The 20,227-nt window shown below is 36.4% G+C and overlaps 1 protein-coding gene across 3 annotated transcripts in view; it reads left to right on the top strand.

Moving 5' to 3' along the window:
• Positions 1 to 20,227, top strand: part of LOC149552265 (Cyclophilin-like peptidyl-prolyl cis-trans isomerase family protein) — a 310,257-nt gene that overhangs the window by 278,641 nt on the left and 11,389 nt on the right. Inside the window, exons 11-12 of one of the 3 annotated variants that reach the window (XR_016352888.1) lie at positions 8,330 to 8,562; positions 8,677 to 8,796. The exons of the other annotated variants lie outside the window; for them this stretch is intronic. The gene's annotated coding sequence lies outside the window, so the exon portion shown is untranslated. Of the gene's footprint in view, positions 1 to 8,329; positions 8,563 to 8,676; positions 8,797 to 20,227 lie in introns of those variants that run through there. 3 annotated transcript variants of the gene reach the window in all.

Below are 20,227 nucleotides of genomic sequence, written 5' to 3'. Positions count from 1 at the left end.
AGGAAAAACGACTCCTTTGTGCATGTAATGATGATACTGATGAGCAGATGGTTCCTAATGTTTGCCCAGCCATCCATGATAATGCTGCGATCATACTCCTCTCAAATAGGCCTCAAGTTCTCCTTCTCTAAACCCATCTTAGCATACTCTTTATCCAAGACTATAGTCAACAATTTGTGCTCACCTAGTGGCACAAATGACAGTCCTCCTCCCCTTGCCACTAGTTGCATTATCTTCTTATAATAAGGAGATTGTGTCACATGAAGAGGTATGCCATTGGAAAAAAGAAATCTATGAATGGTTGCTTCTATCTCCTCTCTCAGGCAAGCATTAAATAAATCAACAATGGGGTTACTTTTAGATGACACCTTTCTTTTCCCCTTGTTGGCCTGTGCTTCAAGCATAGCACTAGATGTAGAAGGACTTGAGGTTGCCCCTTCAAATGATGTAAGTCCCTATTGTGGTTTACCCCTATGACAAGGAGTAGAAAAATATTGTTGCCCTTGCTCATAAACCTACTGAAGACTCTAAACCTATTGTCTACCAGTCAAGGTGGTAGGTACCTCAAATCCCAAGTCATCTAGAACACTCCAAAGCTTGGTGAGCTCAATTCTATAATGCAAATTTTTCATTTCCATCAAGAACTTGCATGGACCCACACCTTTTCTTGCCAAAAGAGGAAATGTGCATTCACTGTAGTAATGCTCTCAAACCATTTTGTCTTACAAATGTTACATTTCTAGTTCCTTGTACCGCCATATGTAGTTTTTCATGCAATTATCCTTGATGCAAACTATTTGAGAGGAGATTTAGGATCATACCTACCCCTAGCCCACTTTGCCAAAAGAGTGGAGGGGCAATCTATAGCTGGTGGACTGGGTGGCCAATTATCTATTGATTTTGAATTTGTTTCTTCAATCTCTTCATCATGCTCACCCTTGTTGTCATGCATTTTGTCACCACAAAATGTAGGTAATCGTACAAAACTTTTTCAACTTCGTTTCATTTTTCTCACTTTATGTTATGTTTTTAAATTACTTTATCACTTAAGACTTAAGTGACTATAGTGCACTTTATGTTATATTTTCATGTTGAGTTGCTTTTAATTTTTCACTTAAGTGACTATATTAACTTGTATAGTTTGATTTTTTTTTTTCTAGTTTTAATTCAAAATGTCCTAGTAAATATTACTTTATGAATGATATATGCTTTATATATTAAACTATATAGTGTAAATATTATTTATGGCCCAATTAAGTGATATTTCTTTAAAAATCAATTAATCATGTGCTTAATTGGTCATTTAAGTTGTGCAAACATGTCTTTTAACCCATTTGCATGTAAAATATGCAAAGGCTCCTAGAGAATGTGTTTTGAACTGAAGGCATGCAAATGGTTTTGACTTAAAATATGCAATGGACCTCTTAGAGTGAGCTTATGCATATTCAAGTTTTAAAATGTGCAATCACCCCAAAGAGTGCGTTTGTACTAAAAGACTTATGCATATTCAAGTTTTTAAAAATATGCGATGTTCCTCCAAGAGTGTGTTTTGGATTTTGAGGACATATAGCATATTTTTAAAATGTGCCAACACCTTCCAAGATTGATTTACATGGTCAAGTCATATTACATTTTCAAAAATGTGTAATAGCACTTCCAAGTACATATTTTTTAAACATCCAAACACCTTCCAAGAGTGTGTTTGGCATGAAAAAAGCAAGAGACATCCTCTATAGAGTGTGTTTGAGTTTATCATCATTTGCATTTGCATTTGAAGTCCATGTTTTTGCCTCTATGAGTAAAACGTTCATGCTTGTGCCCTTGAAGAACACGTTTTTGATGATTTTGCCCAAATTTGTCCATGATATGGCTAAGAGTCTCTCTATCTAGAGTCATTTTTGCATTTCCATTCATTATCATGCCCGAAATGTCCAATTCCATGCAAAAAATGATTCATTTCATGTTCTATTGGAGCCACGTTTTGCCCAAAAACACCCAGATTTGTTGTTTGTAGATCACATTTTGGCTCTAATATAGGTCATTTTTTCATTTGAGTGCATGATCTTATCATTGGAGGTCACATTTTTACCATCTAGTCTGTAATGACCCTTTGAGACCATGTTTTTGTCAAAAACGGATTCTACTTGGGCATTTTGACAGAAACATTTTGTGCATTGGTGATCTTTGTCCAGATTTTTGACATCCTCATGCCAATTTTGACCATCCATTGCACATTAATGATCATCATTTGCAAGATGGAAGAAGTCAATATTATTGTTTGATAATCCGCATTTGGAGGAGAATTGGTCTTCAAAATCTACAAATCTTGCTATTTTGGCTCATTGATCTTCAAGTAAGTGTACATTTTCAATCTTGTTCATTAATTTGTGCCTATCTTGCTATTTTATTGCATATTTAGCTTGATGTTGCACAATTGTCCATACTTGTGCCATGAAAAGTGCATTTTTTCTTTAAATATGAAAAAAACTTTTGTTTTCATACTTTTGGATTTTTACCAAACTCCAAATTCGAATCTGCACTTGCTTCTTGGCAATGTTTGAGTCTAAACCCAAAGATACATGTTTCTTTTGTGCTTGTTTTCATTGTTTATTTGCTTACTTTCACGTTTTTCTTCATTTGGGAGAAATTACAAGTTCTTTCCCAAGAACTTGAGAACGTTTCACTTCACTCCACCTTACACCTCTTCATGCAAGTGCATCATTTCATTCCATATATTTCATTACATGCCAAGGCACATTGCATCCATTCTTTCCATATGCAATTACATTTGAAGAGAAATTACCTATAATTCCACTCCATGTCACAACACTTTGCATCTCACCCCTCATCCACACTTACATGCAATCTCATTCTTCATTCTCACTTACACGCATTTCCATCCTCTAAACCCAATTGCATGACAAATTTACATTTAATTCACTTTATGTGTAATGACATCTTGAGAACCCATTTTTGACTAAAGGTCACTCTTTTAAAGTCAAAAATCATCATTTGCACGCATTCCCATGTGTCCAACATTCACTCCTCAAACCTTTACATAATGACTCATCCTTTACACATGTTTCCATCTTCCCAAGTTGTATTTTAACCTTGCATAGACATGCCATCTCCTTTCAAGATCATTACACTAGATCTTTGAAGTATTTAATCTACACTCCAAACCTTTATTGCTGATCAATGTTTTTATGGAACCAATACCCTTTGATGATGTGTTCGCATTTTGGGATTTTCACGTGGCAGCACAAGAAATGCCCTCATTCACAAAGTCTAAAGAAAACATGAGGTACCAATTCGACAAATAGTTGGCTCGTGCAACTGCATCTCAGATTTCTCAGGTTTTATCACCTCTTGATAATATTTCTGATATAGAGATTGGGCACGTTGACATTGTTGATTTCTTACAAAGGGTTGAATCTCCTTCAACACATGAAATGAGGCACATCAAGAAGAGTAATATTCATTTGGTATCTGCTTTTCCTATGGCTGCCTTGGAATCAGAATTCATTTTAGGCTGTGCACGAAATTTCAATCCAAAAATCAAGACAATAAAGAATGCAGATGGAAAGGTAATCATTAGCCTTGATCCAGAGGTTATTAAACAAATCTTTAAAATTCCTCAAAATGCAGAGTGTGTAGATGTCATGTCCCCTTTTTGGAGGTAATTTGATTTAATTAATTAAATTAATTAAGTTGTCCAAAATAATAAATATTTTATGAGGATGACTAATTAATTATTTTAATTAAATAAATAAGTGGTATTAAGTTAATTATTTATAAAGTTATCAAATAAATAAATATTAAAAGGTAACTCTATATTTAATCAATTTAATAAAGTGACTTGAATTATAAAATATCTTATAAAGTCACTTAATAAATAAAATAAAATAATGTTCTAGAAGTTTTCGGAGAAAGTGGAGAAAAAGAATAAATAGGCATCTTGGGCTTTATTCTCACCAGGCAGATTTGTTGTTATTGATGTTGATGTTTGATGGTTGTGGAGCCTAGGGTTTCTGTAGTAGTCACAATTGGTCATTGAGAGCGAACACTCTCAATTGGTAGGCAATTTTGAGGGTGTGAAATATCACTTGAATTATTGCAGCTAGGGAGAAAGTTACTTCAGACTTTCATTTGTGCTTCATTAGTTAAAACTTTGGGGCCTTTGGCCAAGTTTTGTATGATATTGATTGGTGTTTTCTTTGGAGACTTTTTGGAGTTCATAGTCTTCAACGAATTTGCATTGAGGAGGTGATTTGCAGCATCTACAATTTATTTATAAGTCTGACATACTGCTGCTGGGGCATCATTAGAAACATATTTTTGTTCATATCTTCACTTAGAGGTATCCGATGGTTTTGGGTATTGTTGCATTCAATTTCAATCGTCGAGACAATCCTTTCAAAGACAAATTCGAGGAGCTTAGAGGCTGCATTTTTTTTTAAAGTATTGCCAGGCAAGAACAAGGGCAGTTATGTGAAAGCATTGATTGGGCCTAAGAGAAGTTAATTTTTCTTGAAACTTGATTCTTTTATCAACTCTTTTCTAAGGCATCATCATTTCTCTAGGTTCCTTTGTTTATCATTCATGTTAGAATTGCATTTTAGGTGATAAGTAGGAGATGATTTCCACAGCTAGTCAAATTGTGATGTGAATATCAGGATTTAACTGTGTGATTTTGAGTCAAACTCGATGACCCATGTTTCATGAGTAGTGATTCAACATGAATCCATCTCTCATGAGAATAAATGGAACACTTAGCACTCATTGGATCTAGGTGATGCTCACAGGGGTGAAGCACCGGGACTTCCCGGGAGGTCACCCATCCCAGTACTACTCCAGCCTGAGCGCGCTTAACTACAGAGTTTCCTCCACAGTTAAACCCAAAGCTTGCAACCCCATTTGCAAAACCTTCACCAAGTGTTGTGCCTTATGAACCATTCATTAGAAAGCCCCTTAAGCTCATCAATTGATAAGTAGGAGATGATTTCCACAGCTAGTCAAATTGTGATGTGAATATCAGGATTTAACTGTGTGATTTTGAGTCAAACTCGATGACCCATGTTTCATGAGTAGTGATTCAACATGAATCCATCTCTCATGAGAATAAATGGAACACTTAGCACTCATTGGATCTAGGTGATGCTCACAGGGGTGAAGCACCGGGACTTCCCGGGAGGTCACCCATCCCGGTGTTATAAGTTTCAGCTGTAGGTGTGCATTATACCAACATTATCATATTTTGTAATCCGTGCAAATGCCAAGAGTCTTGGCCATATTTCATGAGCATTGTATTAGAAATTTCATTGCAGTTAAGGAGATAATAGTTGCTGGTGTCATTTGAGCCATTTAATATCACTTATTATCAGCTAGTTAGTTTGCATACCAACTATTTGTAAAAATGCTAGTTGGCTAAAGGTGTTCATTTCTCATGCTTAGATCATATATATGCATTGAATATTGCCAAAATTAGTTGCACATTCATGTTAGGTCATTGTTTAGAGAATCTGGAGTCTTCTTGCAAGTATTCTTATTGATGCAAATTGAAGAAAAGAGTCATTTTAACAAACTGAAAGTTATAGTTTGGTGCTGGTTTCTGGTTGGGCTCTCTGGTCCCGGTTTTTGGTTTTTCTCATTTAGACTGTTAGTGATTCCAGGTCCCTGTAAAACCTGGTTTAGTTTGTTTTTAGACTTTTCTAGTGGTTTCAGGTCCCTGTAAAACCTGATTTTGAAACTGTTCTGCAGTTTGTTGCAGGTTTATTTTTCCTATTGGGCTGTAATGCTTTATCTTTCTGCTTTTTGTTAAAGGGTTTCGGGGTCCCTTCAAAACCTGCTTTAACCGTAATCTAAAACAAACTGAAAGTTATATCAGTCATATGACCCTTGTATGCAAAGTGTTTGACAAAATTTCTTGATCCTTCAATCAGAAGTTTTCAATCAGATTTGAGCAGGGTCATTACAGTGGTATCAGAGCTATTGACCTGACATCCTATTGAGTAGATTGGACATTGAATTAGTTAGTTAATCATGTTTACTTCAAGTACCCAAAAGCAGTGGGACAAGGGTATGAAGAAGCTTAAACAAAATTTGAAAAAGTTGGATGAAAGTCAGAAAAGAATGAATGAATTGATGGTTTCCATGTTTAAGAGGACTATGTCACAGAACAAAGAGAAAGAGGAACAAGAGGTCTCTACAAGTGAGGTATTTAGAAACCTCTACAAGGAGTTTGTAGCAGTTGGTGACCAGCATATAGCCGAATCTAGGGAGGACAAAAATCAGACCAGCTTGGAGGAAGATGTTGGGCACACAATACTTTAGGAGGACTTCAAGGATGAAGCTAGAGATACTCCGCATGGTTACACAGTTTGAGGAACCAGCTAAAGATGAATGAGGATGAGGTAGAGTCTAAGTGGCAAGAGTTTGTTTCAGCCAGGGCTACCTTGTCAGTTGAGGGAGTTACTTTGTCAGTGACCCTTGATGATATTTGTCAGGATCTGGACTCTCAATTAGTTGCAGAGGACGAGGGAGTTGGAGATTGCGATGATGAAATAGTTTTAGCAGCAGCTTCTTTGGAGTTAGATGAGGATGAGTGTGATGCTTGCGTTCAAAGTGTGGAGGTGTACTCAGATGTAAGTACACTGAGCGTTGGTTATCTTGAGGGGAGTTCGTTTGGTTCAGCTTTCTCTCATAGTGTGGATAGCGTATTCGAGACGGTTCATAGGAGGCCCGCAGTGCAGAGCAGAGTAACGTGACTCACAGCGAATCACGCGATTCACGTGAGTCAGCGAGCCATAGTGACCCCACTGAGTCATAATGACTCGTGACCTGCGAGCGGTGAGTCATCTGGCATGACTCGCGAGTCACGAGGTGACTCGCCTGACTCTGCATGCCTTGACTCGGGCTGCAGCAGGCACAAATTCGGCTATTAAAAATATAATTTTTTGCAAAGTTTTTTTTTTTTTGGTTCTTCCTCACTCTTATAACCCTAAAGGGGCTCCCATAACACTCATTTGTGAGAAGAAGAAAGAGAGAGAGACGTAGAAGAGGAATAGAGTTTCTTTGTTTTGCAACTAGCTGAGAGGAAGAGGAGAAAAGCTTGCATTTGTGACATTGGAGTTTGCATTTAGATCATCAAGGAGTTTATAGGAGCTCTTTTCAAAACTTTCACAAAGCATTTGAAAGAGGTAAGAGTTGATTTTCTAGATTTTGATGAATTTTTTTCTCTATGTTTATGGGTTTTTTGTATGATTTTTTTTTTGTTTTTTTATGATTTTTTTTCACTTTAGATCTTCATAAAATACAATGCTTAAATGGTAATATTTAGTCTAAAATGTCTTATTGCAGCAACCTTTACATTTTTCCTTACTCATAATGGCTCCTGGAGGTAAAATACCCAAGCTCTCTAAAGGCAATAAAAAATATGAGTGTTGGAAGTTCACCATAGATTTTCTGGGTAGAACTAGAACTTAAACAAAATGCCTATTTTGCAAAACCATTAATAGTGGGGGGATAAATAGATTGAAAAACCATATTGCTAGCATACGTGGTCATGATACTAAGCCTTGTAGACTTGCAACTGTTGAGGTTCAACGTTTTTATTATGTAGCCTTGGAAAAATATGAACAAGAAAAGGAATTTAAAAAAAAAAACAATTAGAAGAGTTAGCTTAGATTGGTTCTAGTTCCCTTCAACGCTCATCTAGAAATGTTTCCGAGTCAGTAGGTTGTGTTGGAGAAGGTTCTTCCCTTCCCCCCTATCGTCCTAGTGCTTCTGCTAGTCGTACCTCTTCTACATCTATGTCTTGCACTACTGGTGGTGCTCTTGCTACAGCTGCTGCCCCTTCTAGTAGTACTGGGCCTAGTGGCTTTACCTTTCATCTTAGAGTCAAAAAATCAAAATCTAGGTTGGACAATTTTTTTGTACCCCGTACCACTCCTGGTGCACAACCCTCACTTGAGAGCTTGGGTTGGAATAGGGAGGTACATGAAGCTGGAATAAGAGCAATTTGCAAGTTTTGGTTTTTCTACAACATTCCATTTATAGCAGCCAGGTACTTCAACTTCATTTATATTTGATTGTTTTACATTTTGAGTTTTAAAATTTAAATTCAATTTTATACTTTTAAGTTTTAACTTGATGTTGGAAATTGGAAATATGCTAATTAAAATATTTTTATAAATGTTACACTTCATTTATATTTGATTGTTTTACATTTTAAGTTTTAAAATTTAAATTCAATTTTATACTTTTAAGTTTTAACTCGATGTTGAAAATTTGAAATATGCTAATTAAAATGTTTTTATAAATGTTACAGGACTCCTTATTGGCAGGGGATGATTGATGCAGTTTCCATCTGTGGTGTGGGATTCAAAGCCCCCACTGAAGATGAGTTGAGTGGCCCCCTATTACTAAATATGGTTGAAGAGATGTAACTTGAGTTGGAGGACCATAAAAAAAATTGGAGCCAAAAGGGCTGTACTATTATGATAGATGGATGGACAGATAGGAGGAATAGGACCCTCCTAAATTTTCTTGTTTCTAGCGGAAGTAATTCATCATCCTCTAAGTCTAAAATTTAGTGTATTATTGAATAACAAAATTTTTGTTTTATTGACTATTGATTCTTGAATGATAATTATTTTGTTTAATTTTCACTTTCAGGATCCACTATGTTGTTGAGGTCTATAGATGCTTCCTCACATGTGAAAATGCAAAATTCTTATGTGAGACTATTGAGGAGGTCATAAGGGAGGTGGCAAAAGACAATGTTGTCCAAGTGGTGACTGATAAAGCAACTAATTATGTTGCTGCAGGTAAAATTTTAACTTCTAACTTTCTAAGTTCTACTTCTAAAAAATTTGTTCTAGTTTTTCATTAAATTTTGAAAAATAAAAGTTTTTGAATACATTACAAAAATTCATTCTTTACTAACTAATTTAAAATTGCTGCAGAAAAACTTTTGATGGAGAGACACCCAAAAATCTTTTGGACTCCATGTGCAGCCCATTGCATTGACCTCATGTTAGAGGATATTGGCAAGCTTGCATGGGTGAAATCATGTGTTATCAAGGCCAAATTTTTTTGTAAGTTCATCTATAATCATGTGTTGGTCCTCAACACTATGAGGCAATACACGAAGGGAAAGGAGTTGGCTCGTCCTGGTATCACAAGATTTGTCTCTAATTTTATCACACTAAAATCCTTGTCGACTTCAAGGTTAGAGTTGAGTTGCATGTTTGTTAGTTCAAAATGGAGTTTCTCCTCTTTTGCCACCAGCCCTGCAGGGATAGATGCAACAAAATGCATTTATGATGATGAAGGTTTTTGCGAGCCATGTTCGAAGATTGTGGAGGTAATTTAAATTTTAAAAGGTTAAGTCTTAAAATTTTATAAATTAATTTATCTCATACATATTTTTGTTTTATTTTCATTTTGCAACTTTGCAAAGTTTCATCATTCACTAAATTGTTTTTTTGTTTAATTGTTTTGTAGATCATTGAGCCCCTTGTAGCCCTCCTATGAGTTGTTGATGGTGAGAAGCCCTTTATGGGCTATATTTATGAGGACATGGATAGGGTCAAAGAGGCTATTAAGGCCAAATATGTAGGAGTTGAGAAAAACTATGGCCCTATTTGTGGCATAATTGATAGGAGATGGTAAAATCAACTTCATAAGCCCATCCACACAATAGCCTATTACCTCAATCCAGCATACCGTTTCCGTGATGATTTCAAGGCAGATGAGGAGGTTCTTAGTGGCCTATACACAGTGATATCAAAGATGTCCCCTAATCCCACAGATATATTTCTTGGCCTATAATAATGCATCAGGGGCCATTTTTTCAAGTCAAATTTGGAAAGAAGTTCGTAAAAAATTGCAGCTTAAGCCTTATACAATCTAGTTTGTAAATTTCTAGCTTTAAAGTTTTAAACTTTAAAAGTTTAAAGTTCAAATTTTGAAATGAGACTAATATTTTTTTGTTTTCCTTTTTTCAAAATTCAGATAGATGGTAGCAAATGTTTGGGCCTTCAACCAAAAACCTTCAGCAAATCACCATCCGCATTTTGAGCTAGCTAAGTAGCGCTTCTAGATGTGAGCGCAACTGGAGCATGTTCGAGCACATCCACTCGAAGAGACATAACAAGTTATCTGTGCAAAAAATGAATAGGCTAGTCTTTGTGCATTACAACCTATGCATTAGGATCAGGGAGATTTTGGATAGTGACACCTCTCCGATTACTCTAGAGGACATTGATCCAGAGTTTGAGTGGATCACTGAGGCTACTAATCCTGTCTTTGATGATGAGGACCTCCAGTGGCTTGACCAGGCAGATAGAGAGGGCTAGGCTGAGGCTGAGGATGTGGCAGCCGAGGACCAGAGAGCTCCAGTTGTTTCTAGTGGCACCTCACAGGCATTGGCAAAGCCAGAGGCAAAGACTATAGTTGATCCTAGAGGCAACTCACAGGCCAATGCTTTGGCTACTTAGACATCCAGGACCTACTTTAGACGCCTTACTAAGAAGCATTTTGTAGATTATACTGAGCCTAAGGTTGAGGCAAAGGTTGGGGATGAGGATGAGGATGAGGATGAGAATGACGATGAGGATGAGAATGACAATGAGGATGAGGATGATGATGAGGATTTTGACTAGGAGCCATAGTTATAGACTTGTAGTCTTGTTTTAACTTTTTGTTTAACTTAATATATGATCAGAATTTGGAACATTTGATGATGACTATTGATTCATTGAATCTTGATGTGTCGGATTTCATAATACATAATACATATTACATATTACATATACATTTTGATGGGTTGCATGGACTTATAATTTTATATATGATTCTATGTTTTACTTTTATAATATTTCTTTCAGGCTTCAGCTATTGTTTAAACTTTAAACTTTAATTACTAGTAATATAGTATTTAGCAATTTACCTTTGTAGTATTGTACTTATGTAATCGATGTATGTTTGACTTTTAAGTTTTAAGTTTTAAGTTTAAGTATGTGCATTACAATCAAATTATCTTCTATTTAATGATATTATTGTGTCTTTACACTTTATTCAATAATGGGTGCATGAAATGTTCTTTAAATCCTAAAAAATCTCAAAATTTTGAGGTTTTTTCACTTTGCCGAGTCATTTCCAAGTCCGAGTCGGGTCACGAGTCAAGTTACCCTTGCCGAGTCCGAGCCGAGTCCGAGTCTCGTTACTTTGGTGCAGAGTCACCATGTGACCAGCCAGTTGAGAGTTGGCGAGAGAGATATCACTACTGCTCTTGAGCATTTTGATACCGCTCGTCAGTTGTTGGCTATTATTGGTTGGGGTGCTTCTATGACAGATGAGTCCAGCGGTGGTTACCTTTCTTTGGCAGAAGTTCATGCCTTGCGTAAAGCTATCAGGGTTTTGAGATAGGATTACTTACAGTTGGTAGCCAACTGTGATCACCTGGTTGAGTGGGGGAGTACAGCCTATGAGGCACACTTGGATCGTGAGGAGGTGAGTGAGCTTACCCAGGAGCTCACAGCGACTACTGAGGCTTTGGAGGTCACACAACGAGATCTACAGGAGTTGCAGTTTCAGTTAGAGGAGGTGACCGTGGAGTTGGAGCATTTGTGGTCTACACCAACCCCAGACTCTGTTTATTGGTATATTGAGGTGGTTGGTGGTGAGTATGCTCCTGCAGTTGTTACTGAGGAACATGTTGTTGGGGCTGACACACATGTTCAGGATTTGGGAGTACCTGGTCCTGATGAGTTTGGGATACCAGTGGAGTCGAGTCTCTAGATTGATTCTTCTCACACAGATGACAATGTGGTACAGTTGGTCGTGCCACCTTTATAGAGGGATCAGTTGTGGTGTGCGAGGGAGTATGTTGATGCTTCCTCATATAATTTTTACTACACTGAACCGTTCATGGAGCATTTGCTTGATAGTGCAGGTGTTCGTCTGGACTCGCATAAAGTGTCAGAAGGTGTTATGATCCGAGGTACTAGTGCTATTTGCAGATTGGTTGGGGAGATTATAGTGATCCTTTCTACGATGCTATCTCATAGGGATTTTGAGGTGGCGTTTGTTGAGCGGATTGCACAGGGTCCTATCCAGCCTACAGCCACTCGGAGTCAAAGATTGGAGCCATCTACTGATTCTCAGTTCAGTAATGGTGAGCCAGTAGCGGAGTTTGGGGGTTCCTACTGGCATTATATAGTGTGGTATGCTCATCATTTTTCTTTTGACCCAGAGATAGAAGATTTGATTTCACGTAGGTGTAGATCGGCTCCACTTTCTTACCATCCATTATGGGATGGATTGGCACCATCTTTTGCAGATGGAATTGGCAGTTGCAAGTTTCACAGCCTGTAGTATCGACACACCCAGGACAGTTTATCAAAGATTGGATTTGGTGGCAGTGACTCAGGTCCCTATGGTTGTTGTCATATCCACAATGCAATTGGGTGCGAGTGTCAGTTAGATAGGGACTTGAGTTTTGATAGAGTCGATGTTTCAGTTGGCTTGAGTTCCGCAGAGTGGTTTCTTTTATCGGCATCTATAGTTGGTCTTCAGATGATTTTGTCAATGATGTCAGTTGTTTGGGTGTTGAGTGCAATTTCTCAATTGCTGATTTTTGTACTGTTGATGCTAATGATTTCTTCACAGGAGCTATTTGGTGATGATTGAGACATTACACAAGTTTTCACTTGGGATCCAGGTGGAGGAGAATGGTACTTGTTGCTGAGATTGCTTGGGGACAAGCAATTTCAGGGTGGGCAGACTGTCATGTCCCCTTTTTTAAGGTAATTTGATTTAATTAATTTAATTAATTAAGTTGTCCAAAATAATGAATATTTTATGAGGATGACTAATTAATTATTTTAATTAAATAAATAAGTGGTATTAAGTTAATTATTTATAAAATTATCAAATAAATAAATATTAAAAAGAAACTTTATATTTAATTAATTTAATAAAGTGACTTGAATTATAAAATATCTTATAAAGTTACTTAATAAATAAAATAAAATAATGTTCTAGAAGCTTTTGGAGAAAGTGGAGAAAAAGAATAAATAGGCATCCTGGGCTTTATTCTCGCCAGGTAGATTTGTTGTTGTTACTGCTTCTGAATCAGCAAATAAGGGTTTTAGTTTGACTCCATGGTTGGGCAAAATTACTATGAAGAGAAGGAAGGTTGTGCAGCCCCTAGATAATCTTCCTATTAAGAAAACCAAGTCTAAATTTTTGAAAGATAAGATTTGACTAAGTTTGTGGAGGTTGTTGAACAACTAGTAGACAAATTGGTTGAAAAACTTTAACCGTTCGAAATACAAGTTCACCAAAATCAAACTTGGCAAGCGATCACAGTTGAATTGTCTACAAGATGCTCATGATGCACTTGCTAATGTATCAAAGAGTCATCACGAGCTGTGGTAGAAAAAGAACCAGCTCAAGTAGGAAGCTGCTTGCCTAAATGAGACTATTCAACAACAGTCTTTGCAACATACAATCATTACATCTCAAACACCTTGAGAGAAGTGGATCATGGAAGCAAGAAAAACTTGGTTTGGAGAAGTTGTCTCTGAAGGAGTTCAAGCCATCACAAATACTACCAAAATTCTTAAACGTATCAGATTGATTGAAGAAATGTTGCATGAATCGATTGCATCCTTGAGTTAGGGAGCTAATACTCTGAAAGAAACTCTAAGTGATTGGGATGAGATTGCCAACTCTGATTTGGACACCATGGTCGCATGTGATATTGTTCCATCTTGTGAAATGTTTTATAGATGTCATGGACACATGGGGTATAAAGAAGAAACACCAAGAAAACTTGTAACAAAGTTGTAGGCAGTCTTAACAAATTGTCAAGCAATAGAAACTAGGATCATGTGCAACTTGGAGCAAATGGGATGTCAAGTTCTTGATGAGCATGATAATTTGGTTGCAATTGTAGAAATGACTTCAGAAGATATTATTTAGATTCTGAAGATTTTGGTTCTCATATAATGAATAAGTTTGCTTTGTACAAATCCTTAGGAAAGCACTTACATGATTCTCTAGCGAAAAATAGAAAAGTTGTGAAATCAGCATATGCCGATGGTGTGAGAACAAAAGCTATATTAAAGACGATGGAGATTTCAGATCTTCCTACAATGTGTGATGTTATCATCAAGTCCAAGGCACTTAAAAATAATTCTCAGGATTGTTTCTCTTCTTTTCCGTCTTCTTTCTTCTCTATTTCATGTTTGTAGATTGAAGAGGATGTATTACATGGAAATGTGTAATTACATAATACTATTTGCATGTCCTTATGATGTGTAATCCAATAAAATCTTTTGTTAGCTAGACCAAGTCAAAGCTGGTTGAATTGCTTCCACTTTTTCCTCTTTTTTTCTCAACTCCATTGCATATATAAAGGTGTGCCCTCTCATTGTAAAAATCATCTTTTATTTTTTGTATGCAAGGGAGCTCTAGAGAAATTGTGCAAGCATAACTTTGATTGTGTAGTTGCTATTATGAAAGAAAAGTGAATACAAAGAAGAAATTGGAGCTAAACTTTGATTAAGTGCAATTGTTACTTGTGTAAGTTGGAAGCTTTGATTGTGATTTGCATTTTTTATCTTTAATTCATGTGTGTTCTCATTCTCCATAATTGAGTATAAAGCATAGTTACGAGACTCGGACTCACCTCTGACTCGGTAAGTCAATCCAACTCAAATTTGGTGACCGGACTCAGCAAGGACTCGGAAAATCAAAAACCCCATGAAATTCAAAGATTTTTAAGGATTTTAAGATTTTTTCATGCATCTTTTAGTCAATTAACATCAAATACACAATAATTGAGATAAATAGAAGCTACTTAATACATATACACAATTTTGCATAGATCACATAAGTATACAAGCGAATTTCTGAAGGAAAAAACTGAAAAACACAATATAAAGTAATAAACATAAAGTCATTGCAATGTCAAATTTCTACAATATTCATGGATTACAAAATCCATGGTATCAAAAGTTCAAAACATATATCAAAATAACAACTAGAGTGTAGAACAGTAGAAGACTAAGGCTCATAGTAGCTTATGTCCTCCTGCGAGTATGCCGAAGATAAGTCATGGAAGATAGTAAAGCCATCCTCTCTCCCTGTGTATGAGGTTGAACCTCATCCTTGTCCTCACCCACATAATCTGCATCATCAAACTTGGATACATCACTCCTAGCCTCAGGGTCCTACACTCAGTCTCCTTGCGCTCTAGCCTCTTCGATTGCCATCGCTACTACCTTAGCCTCTCGATCCACCTGATCAACCCACTCCACGTCTTCATCACTGAAGACAGGATCAGCAGTCTTTATGTTCCACTCTGCATGTGGATCAACATTCTTTAATACAATCGGTGATGTATTGGTGCCCAAGATTTTTCTATGACGAAGGTGAAGGTTGTAGTGAACAAAGACAAGATCATTCAATTTTTTCACTACCAACCTATTGTGCTTCTCCAAGTGTATATGCTCAAATAGACTCCAAGTACATTCACATCTTGATGCACTAGATGGCTGGCTCAAGATGCGAATCACAATCCTTTGTAAATTTGGCACCTTAGTGCCAAACATCTCCCACCATACATCTGAAATAAGAAAATTTTAAATCAATTCAATAATTTTGACTTTATCAAATTAAAATAGTAATAGAATTAGAAATTAGGGTGTAAAATCAGATATTTTTACCAAGCATCAATTATGTCTTATGTTTCTTGCACAACTCCCGTGCAAATAAGTCCCCTTGAGCTTTCTTAAACAATTCAATCTCACGGACTACAATTGTTCCAACTCTTGAATTAGGTGACATTCTCTCTACATCATAGAGGCCACTCCACACCTCATCATTGGCTTTGAAATGTGGGTTGAATTAGTATGTTGTATTAAAGAAGTCGGTCACTGCATGTATAGGCTTGTGAAGTAGATTGTGCCAACTTCTATCAATAAAATCCCATATAGGCCCCCACCTATCTCGATTCCTTACAAAAAAAGAGCAAATGACCTCCTTCACCATATCCATGCTCTCATAAATGTAGCCCATTAAGGGTTCTCTCCATCAACGGATTGTAGGAGAACAAGTAGTGGCTTTATGAACTGCAATCATTATGAAAATTGAAAGAGAAACAATTAGGTTTAAGTTTTTTCTTTAAAAAATGAACAATAATTTATAACATAATTTCATAAACAAAAAAAGTTGAAATGAGGACAAAAAGGAAAATTACCATCACAATATCAATGATCGGTGTCCAAAAGAAAGCCTCATTAAAAACGTGATCAGCTGCATCAATCCTTGCAGTGGTCTCTGCATATGATGATGCAATCCACTCCTCGCTAACAAACGTGTGTCTCAAACCTCTCTTTGAATCAAGCAGAGATTTCAATGTGAGAAAATTGGTTGCAAATCTAGTGACCCTTGGAGGAGACAACTCCTTTTGGTCATTGTATTTCCTCATGAGGTTGAGAACCCATGTATGATTATATTTGAATTTGCATACACTCCTTCCTTACTCTATAATTGTTTTTATCCAAGGAAGTTTACCAAGATCCTCTAACATGAGGTCAATGCAGTGAGTAGCACAAGGGTCTAAAATATGTGAGGGTGTCTCTCCATAAGACGCTTTCCTACAGCAACATAATTTGCTGCATTATCTGTAACTATCTACACCACATTATCCTCACCCACATCCTTTATCACTTCATCCATTACCTCACAAAGATATTCAACATTCTTTGTTTTTCTTGAGGCGTCAGTTGATTTCAAAAAAACCTTGGCACCTAAAGAAAAATAAACAAATTAGAACAATGATCAATGATGAATCATAATTTATAAACTTAATCACTTAAGTACAAATTTTACTTCAAAAATTTTAATGTCCAAGTACAATTACCTGATAAGGAGACAAGAAAGTTGAGGAGTGTTCTACTCCTATCAGTCCAACCATCAGTCATGGTGGTGCAACCTTTTGTCTTCCACACCTCACACTACTCCTTGATTGCACCTTCTACATTAGCCACCATTTGGTCAAAATAGGGTCTCCTAACTCGTCAACACTAAGGGCTTTGAACCCCGGACCATAAACAGTGACAACATCAATTTCAATTTGCCAGTAAGGGGACCTAAAGAAAATTAAATAAAATTTAAAAAGCAAATTAGTATATTATAATTAAATTTGAAAACAAAATACAAATTAAAATAAACAAAATAAGCATATTATTGTCTCTTGAAAGTTGAAACTTGAAAGCAAGAGAAGTAAGACAAAAAATTTAATTTAAATAAATAAGTACCTTGCTGCATTGGATGAAATGTTGTTATAGATGAAGAAGTCTCCAAGTGCCAATTTTGCATAATTATGCTTCTCCTTGTTCTAACGCATGCTCTCAACCGATGGTTGTGCACCTAGAACCATGCGTGGAACAAACATGGAATCAAGTGTCAATCTTTGCTTACAAATGCAAGGCCCAATGGTCACACTCGTAGAAGCAATAGCATCCATAGGTGGAGGGGATAATGGAGAGCGAAAACTAGAAGATCCCTGTTGGGCTAGTTGTGCCATTTCTTCTTGTTACTTTTTTTTCAATTCTTGTTTCTCCATTTTATCCTCTAGAAGAGTTTGCATGTCTCGCATAACATCCTGGGGTACATCTTTGCATTTTTTAGCATCACACCCAGGTATATGTGCTAGATGATACTTCAATCTATTTATGCCTCCTTCATTATATATTACACCGCAATGCCAACATGTAACAACTCTCTTTTTGTGGCCCAAGATGGCATGTTTCCAAACCCTATCCCTTGCTATTGCAGTTGGGTCTGCATCAGGGTTAAATGCAGGCCTAGTTCCACTTCTAGAAGGCTCATCCTGCGGTATGATGTCAATGTGTTTGTTGCTGCAATATGAATATATTATAAATAGAAAAAAGTTAGCATCAAATCAGATTTTTAAACTTTAGGGCCTTCTTATTTTGTCATCAAAATAAACTAGAATTAATCTAGATTCTAAATAGTAGATACTAGAAGTAGAGACTAAAACAAATATAAACAAAATGGAAAGTAAATAATATGAATGTAAAACATATTACAAAACAACACAAAGAAATGCAACTTGTTGCTTACCTCTTCAAATTTGCACAAAGTCAAACAATGGAAGTGCAAGTAAGTTTGTAGAAGCCTCCTCCAAATACTTACTTAAGCTTCTCTCAATGCTTAAGTGCAAGCTACAAAGTTGCACAAACCATCAACAATTGATACAAGAGAGCCAACCGGTTAGCTAATTTCTCTCTCAAAACCCCAATACAATTCTCTAACTCTTTCCTCTCTATCACAAGCATAAGCAATGGTGGAATGACCTTTTTAGGTCAAATAGATGTTATAACAACTGAAAAATTGCAACTTGAGTCCTTGTTTATTTTAATTTTTGCACTTTGTGACCTTTGCTGCTGGCGAGAGTCCTAGGCTCAGGACTCCACGAGTTTGGCGAGTCCTTGGACTCAGTGAGTCCACGTGGACTCTACTAGGACTCAGCCAAGTCTGAGTCTAGAGGCCAATTGCCTTGAAAAGTTCTACCTCTGCCTCAAACTAGCAAAGTCTCGAAACACTGGTATAAAGAGTTAGGGAGAAATCAGAGCCGAAGCTTTGACTGGGAAATGGTTGTGGAGATATATAGACGAGGAGCTTTAACTGTAGCTTGTATCTCTTTCTTAATTCACAAAATAGTTAGAATTCTTTACCTCTGGAAGTCTTTGTACCCCAATAGTAAAGGTTATTCTTATAGCATAGATTAAGATCACACTTAGAGCCAAATTGGTATGCTTTCAGCTAGCCTTTGAGTTAGTGTTAGTTTATCAGTATCATTGTTTACAACTCAAGATAGAAGTGTAGTTCAAGGTTTCATCTTGCCCATTACTCGCTCTGCAGGTAAGTGGATCCTTTTCTGAAACCTAAGAGGAAAGAGTATTGGTAATACCCTTTCAAATCTCTCAACTTCTTGCTTACCTTGAGTTGATCCAAGGAACCAGTAGAAGGGGGAGTCTTCCCTTTAAAGTAGAAGAGACTCTGTCTCACACGTCGTGACCGGTCTACCTATTTTGCCACTGGATTTTACCCAAAACTGTTAGTTACAAAATATCTACCCAACAAGCCTCAGGGTTATAATTTTCTTTATTGCTATGAGAATGGACCTCTTTATCCATCTCATCATCACTTTGATTTGACCCACTTGGTCATGACCTTGGGAGCTCATTTTCACACTGCATTTCACAAAATGAAAAAAATATAAAATAAATACATGCTTTTAGCCTATGCCCTTCTTCAAAATCACAATTTTTTAAAGTATAATTTAAGCAACAAAAATTTGGAAATGAAACAAGAAATGTCTACTAGAATCTAGAAATGGAATTCAACTAACTTAAAGCTACAAGCTAGAAGCAAAAAACAATAATCTTGACTTGAAAAATCAGATAATAAAATTGAAAAAACATGAAAAACCCTACCTTTTGCTCCACAAATCTCTTGAACAAGCTGAAAAATTTTGCTCCTCTTCCTCTTGCTCCTTACACTTATTTTCCTTTCACACACTCTCTTCACTCAAATAATCACTCTTCTATAAGCTCTTCACTCTTCTTGTTGTCACAAAAGTCAGAAAACCTTGAAATGAATAGAAATTTGAAAACATAAAGATTTAATGGGATTTCAACCTCTAAATGGGCCCCACATACCCTAGCGTTAGCAAACAGTAAAAAATAATATATCAAAATGTTTTAAAATTATAATTTTTTGTATTTTTTATTATCCCAAAACAGGGGACAATTGTGTTAGTTCTCAAAACCGCAGATTGGAATCCTACAAGTCTTGCCAACTCGATGCTGGGATATCCAACCGGTTATGGCCAACTTGACAGGATTGATCGATGCGATCCAAATCCCCTACACTTCTGGCTTTGCAAAACCAAGATGGGTGTACCTAATCTTGAACAAAACACTTAAGCCCAAGACATTTATAGCAGATTGATTAGAATACGAATGCAACAAAAGTTTTCCAAATGGCAAGAATTGTAGAAAGCTTTTAACTTGCAAATTACAAATTAAGAATAGTGAATATATGAGTATTTTAAATGAAAGTAAATATTATAGGTGATTGCAACAAATGAAGATATTAATTCTTGAAAGGAAAGATATTA

The sequence above is a fragment of the Cupressus sempervirens genome, chromosome 6 (assembly GCF_028749045.1).
Source record: "Cupressus sempervirens isolate cs-2001-9-10 chromosome 6, ASM2874904v1, whole genome shotgun sequence".
Taxonomy (NCBI): domain Eukaryota; kingdom Viridiplantae; phylum Streptophyta; class Pinopsida; order Cupressales; family Cupressaceae; genus Cupressus; species Cupressus sempervirens.
The sequence above is the reverse complement of the archived record's forward strand: the minus strand, read 5'-3'. Positions and strand labels throughout refer to the sequence as shown.